This window comes from Gobius niger (genome assembly GCF_951799975.1).
Source record: "Gobius niger genome assembly, chromosome: 15".
NCBI lineage: Eukaryota > Metazoa > Chordata > Actinopteri > Gobiiformes > Gobiidae > Gobius > Gobius niger.
This window is the reverse complement of record NC_136866.1, coordinates 21519997-21526377: the sequence shown is the minus strand read 5'-3', so window position 1 is coordinate 21526377 and position 6381 is coordinate 21519997.

The window sequence follows — 6381 nt, the reverse complement described above, 5'->3', positions numbered from 1 at the left end:
GTCACGAGTGTCTGCCTGCGCGTCATTACGCACTCTTCACGTGGATCGCCCACAAGCCTGGAGGAAAGTGAAATGTGAGTAACGTTGCGTCTCTAATACAGATTTTAATGAAACGTCAACTTTTTCTCTGTGTCACAAACAAACATGTTGATCTGACAGAGGACGAAACTATTCATTTATGGGTTTTTTTTTTGCAAAGTGCTGTCGTAGCGTATGGATCCACTAGATGGCGGTAAAGTATTGATGTTGAAGTTTGAAGTGGGCTATTTTTTGTGACTGTAGCCATTTTCCAAAATATATAATGTAATGCAGTTTATTTTGCTTTTAATTGGCATACGACAACTTGTAACATCCAGTTTGGCATTACCCACATCTAAAAGCGTCTTGAAAAAAGTGTCAAAATAGCAACAAAAATGAGACAAAAACGAGGATGAAATTGCAACAGAAGTGCGACAAAAACGTGACAAAAAGGCGATGAAAAAAGTGACACAAAAGTGACAAAAAGCTATGATAATGCAACAAACAAAGCACAGAAGGGCAACATAAAAGTAACAAAAATTGGACAAAGACGCATTAAAAAAGCAATGAAAATAAAGTGACGACAACATGAGGAAAGTGATCTGTTTAGCTGTTTTGGGTAAAGCTGAACTACAGAAAATGTACTTGGTTAAGGTGGAGGTTAAGAGGTTAATACATCATAAATATTGTTTCACTTTTACATGTTATAGATGATGCACATTTATATAGATGAAAGTCCAGGTTGATTTGACATTTTTTGTTCATTCTCTGAAATTTGTTTGGCCAATTTGGTAGATTTACATGCCATACACACAGGATCACAAATTCCATTTGTAACAAAACGATCAAATCCGTCTAATATCCTGCAGGAGCAGAAACCCAATTTGATTCACGGAATGAAAATCAAGGAGGAAGATGACGCAGGTCTCATTTACACAACCCCTCAGGGACCTCTTCTCCCTGGCCCAGGACCCCCCCACCTTCAGAGAGCTGGCCACCACAATCACTTAGGCCAAGTGAGGAAAAGTAAGTAAAAGCAAAGTAAGTGAGAATGAAAGTAGAGAGATCCTCGGTTCATCTCTTGGTCAGTTTTAGAGGCTTACTCAGTAACACTTATTTGGGAACAAAAAGCACAAACTACTAGCTGGTCTTTCTCAGAACATAATGATTTGGTGCCTTCTTTCCAATATCATTCTGAATTCAAGGAGCGGGCCTAACTTACCCCTGATATGAACTGCAAAGGCTTTTATCATTAACAGTCACTCATGGCTTAGAGCCATGAACTGAAACATTATGCTAAATAAACAACCAGAGAACATTTTTTGTTTAAACAAATTGTCCAACGTTGACTTCAAGTAACACGGTGTCCTCGCAGTTAGCAGTCAGCGGTGAATCACATGCCCAGTCTAAATTAAAATCACAAATCTCCATGCATTATACATTCCCTTTTGCTCGGACAGATCCTCTTAGCTGCGCGAGGAGTCGTCATGATGTGTCCCTTGGAAAAGTAAGAGCCTTGTCTGGTTGTATCGCCTGTAGCAAAGGAGCATCTCAATCTGTCACTCAGCCCCCCCCCAACACACACATGTAAATCAGCCTATGAATAATATAAGCTTGTACTTTCTTTATTAATATTAAACACTGCATAATGAAGCAGGCACTATAAGCAAATCCCACAGCAATATTCATATCGTGCCGGACCTTTCATTGCAGGAGTTGTCAAAAGTCATCAAGCAAGATCCCCCCTGACCAGTGGACCTAACCTCAAAACCCTTTTTATTGTCGTCATCTATTATTCCTTTTCATATTACGCACGTTCTATTTTAGGATATTAACAGGCCGTTTGCCGTAAAGGGTAAACAGAGATGGGGGAAAGCATGAAAAATGAAAGGTGGGCCGCAGCAGTGACACGTGACAAAGGCTATGACCCAGAATCTCAGCCATTTTCGTTTGCATGTACGTTCTGAAGCACTCTTCTCTGCTTTCAAACACTCTAACAGGTTGAACTCAAGTGAACATAATATGGAAGTGCAGTGGGACATAGTGATAGCATTAGAGGTCGGTTGTCTCATTTAACTTTACTTGTCTAACGAGACGATAGCCCTTCCCTTTTCTTCTTGAATTACAATTTGTAACGTCTTTTGTACATATTGTGGTTAACTTTACACATTTAATTTAAGAGAGCAACTAAACACATACGGTACAAACATGCTAAGACTTAGGGCTAGGCTGAATTTCTTCATTGTCAAAAGACCAATATCAAAAGACCAATATAGTAGAGCGGGTCGTCTTGTGAGCGGAGTCTCGGCAGTTCGAATCCTGCAGGTGCACACTGTTGTGTCCTTAGGCAAGACACTTCACCCTACCTCCAGTGTCTGCGTACATTGGTGTGTGAATGAGAGTGTGAGTGCCTAAAGCAGGTAGAAAGGCGTTGTATAAATGTGACCATTTACCATTTATATATTTACCAAGGGTTGCAACCTCCAATTGTTGGCCAAAGTAAAGCATCACGTTCCACAAATGCCAGTGTTGTACATCATATGTGGCCTAGATGGGTGTTCAAATAAGAAATTTTGAAGGAATTGACAGAATTTTTCACATTTCTCATGTAATTTAACAGGCATCTGATCTCTGATTTGTATAATAATATTCCTCAAAGTAATCTTGAGGGCCAGAGATTTTATGATGAAGGACGGGTTTTGGCCCTCGGGCCTGACGTTGCCTTTCCCTGCCTTTGTAGATCTTGTCTTTTAAGAAGTGACAAACTAAAGCCATCTGCTGCTTTAGAAAGTTCACAGTTCACTGTGATTGGTTAAATCCCTCTGTCACTCAGAGCATGATCAGACTGACCAATAGAAGGTGTAGATATTAAAAAGTGTCAAAGCATAGTAAGCAAGTAAGTAAGTGCTTTATTTGTCATTGTTCAACTGTACAACGGAATTGTGTTAGTCCTGAGCCGCTGCGACTAAGCACGCTGCCATTGTGGGACAACCTGACCAGAATGTTTTTGGAGGTAGAGGAAATTATAGCACCCATAGAAACCTGGCTGGCTGCCTTCAGTGCTCATCTGAGCCTCTGAAACGGTGCACCGCCTCCTGGGTTTGTCCCTGTTTCAGAGCGTGTTGTCCTGCACTGATCAGCTCATGCACCTCTCCTCCTTCCTCTTCCTCCTGCGCAGCTCCCTCTGCTCCACAACAGTCTTTGACCATCTTCTCCTCATGTGTCCCTTACTTGTTTCCTGTAGCTCCTCTTGTGACGCCTCCACTGTGCTGCAGGTGTGGGGGGCTCTTGGTGCCTCTTCAGTGACTCAGAAGAAGAGATTTGTTGGTCTCAAATGTCTTTTGCTCATAGCTGTAGAACTGCTTTGATGCACAGAAAAATGTATTGAATCGTGATAAGACAATCTCTCCAAAAGGTAGATCGTCTGAGGAATAAGTTCACGTTTTTTTTTTATTATTGTTATATCGCTCTGCCCTATGGAGGATTAACCTATTGTGCATGTTTTGGGTTGTTGGGGGAAACCGGAGTACTCGAAGGAAACCTCACTCAAACACAGGGAGAACAGTCAACCTCCCAGCTCCCAGCCCAACATTGTCACGCAATGTTGGGCTAAATTGCAGATATTCCACTCATGGCGTTACTTGAATACTTGAACTAAAGTAATAATTTGACTGAGTAGTTTCTACTCTTATCAGAGCAATGTTTTAAAAGAAGCATCTGTACTTGTCATAAAGAAATGAAGTCCTGGTACTTTGACCACCACTCACATGAGTTAAAGGCATTTTCAATGTGGAAAGAGCTTCTGTCTCCTTTCCCAAAATAATGTGCTAACATACACTTGAACATAATATTCAACCTTGTATTCTGCATAGTATTGAGCCTACACCGTTCCCTTACTTTCACTTGCAGCTCATATCTTTTCTGCTCTTTTTTTTCCCTTTTGACTCTTGGCAGCTACAACCCGGAGATGCATGTCGCCCTTAGAGGCAACACTTTGGACTTAAAACCTTTCTTGTGTCCACATGTTGGGTATCTTTGTACGTCCAGCCCTTTGCGCAGCCCACTCTAAACAGCCTTTGCCCCTAGCAAGCAAGACGCAGACGCCATTACAGAGACATTGATGTATTATTGAGAAACCCCAGGGCGAGGATCAAGGAGTTGCCTGCTGCCAACAGTGAAAAGTGCATGTGATATCTGCTTCTCAGTGCAAAGTAACAAACTAAAAAGTACACATTTTGGGGAGTTTCTTTAAAGTTTTTTTTTTTAAATAGCCGCACATTTTGAACTAGATTACTGCATAATCAGATTACTCAAAAGTGTTCTTTGTCGAATACTTGTAGTTTTCTAAGTACATTTGAAAGAAGGAACTGTTATATTACTCTATCCAATACTTACTTGTTACATTTGTTCTTTTTCTATAATAATAAATTGAGCACTTCTTCCATGTCCAACTGGATTCTATTTATACAACATGTTTTACAAGAATTTTTAAAATTAACATACAAAATAATAACAGAATAGCCAATACACTGAGCTCTTCTGTGCATATAACCAAGGTTTGCGGAGGTTACTTGAGCCAGAGCCGAGATGACATTTCATTTATATAAATAATTAGTGCCTTGAAAGTCCCCTAGGGCAGCCCCGGAGCAATCAAACTTCTAATGCTCTTAAAATTGCCCACCATCTTTTATTAATGGCCGACTATAAAATGTATTGCTATAGCCACGCGCTCTCACTCCGCTGATCCGCAAAGCTATAGTGTCAGGTTTAAATGCACATATTACCTTTTTATGCCGCCGGTATTTCACCAAATTATAGACCATGTTCCCACAGCTCACAATGGAGGCCTGTGCTGTATTGTGCCCTCACTATCATAGACTTAAATGACATTGCAATTATAATCTATGAACTACTCTTAATTGTACCTTTTCCTTTTATCTACATATTGAAATGTACCCGATAGCACGTTTAGGCTCGTGTTTTCTCTGAGAGGGCTTCACAAGGCGTTTTTTAAACACGTTTCATTGGAGCCAACAGAGGGTAGTGTTGCCTCATAGCATATTCAAATGACATTGACAACAAAGAATGTGGCTGTCTGCAGTCCCTGTGCATCTCCATGGCTGTATACCTCAATGCAGTGCAGAGAGAAGACATAGGAATAGGGAAAATGTCGTCTGTGCTCGCTTAAAGTTCAAATGGTATTCAAAACAGTGGTTCTAAATCTGTGGTGCATGCTGATAGTGGGTCACCAGCAACTCCAGACTGAAATAATTCGAATAAGATCATTTCCTTTTTGTTTTGGTGCATTTAAGTTTGGTGTACACTTTATTTTCAACCAATTTCGACACGGTTTAGTCTTGATTCCATCTTGATCTTGGCCTGGCGGGACTTGGAAGGTCAGACATCTTACTCGGTGTGGAAAGTTTGAGTTTGAATAATCACAATTGTAGCGTCGGTGGATGAGCGAGCGAGGTGCATGTCGCGTGTCAAGCAAAAACTGTGGTCAGCTGTAGATAGATAGACGCACACAGGAGCAACGATGAGCATGTCAGAGCGTCGCTGAGTTACATATGTGTGAACGAATAAGACACGCAAAAACGTACTTTCATTTTTAAGGCCCCAAATGATTTGATTAATGACAATAATGTTGTACTGTATTGGTGTTTTAAAATCGTAATCCATTGAAAGCAAAAGAACATAGTCCACTGATTAAAAACTGGATTAAAGGAATAGTCTGAACGTAGAGGCAAGGAAACAGATGAGTCGCTTAAAGTTGAATAAAATGTGTGATAAAATGCTTAAAAGTTACAAATAAAAAAAGTACACCTTTTGTGGATTATTTGCGATAAAATCATGAAATTAAACATCAAGACAAACCTGCATATCAGATCTGATGCAAACCACAGTCTAGACATATAGATTTGTCTTTGAGATGAGAATGATGCACTTCCCTTAGTTGTGTAAGTAAGAGTCAATATACCTTAAATATTCAGTGTGTTTTTCAGTACACAATCTTTAAATTTTGATCCTTGTTGTCACATAGCAACCATTAAGGGCAGCATAAACTGTGAACAGATTGAACAAATAAGTGTGTGTGTGTATAGGCTCTATATGACACATCGGCCTTTAATGATGGACAGCATCTGCTGTGTAGCTTCCATTCTGTTCTACTGAGCAAAAGCATTGTCTCTTTTGCAAATATCATTCATCAGTATCAGAGAGTCCCCTTCTGAAGCGTTTAGCAGTATCCTTAAGCCTCCCTGTAAGGCTGCGAAGTGGCCGCATTAATATAGAAATCACTTATTTAAAAAGTCATTAGACTGAAATAGGAGGAGAGTTTAACACCGGCTCAAAAGTCAAACA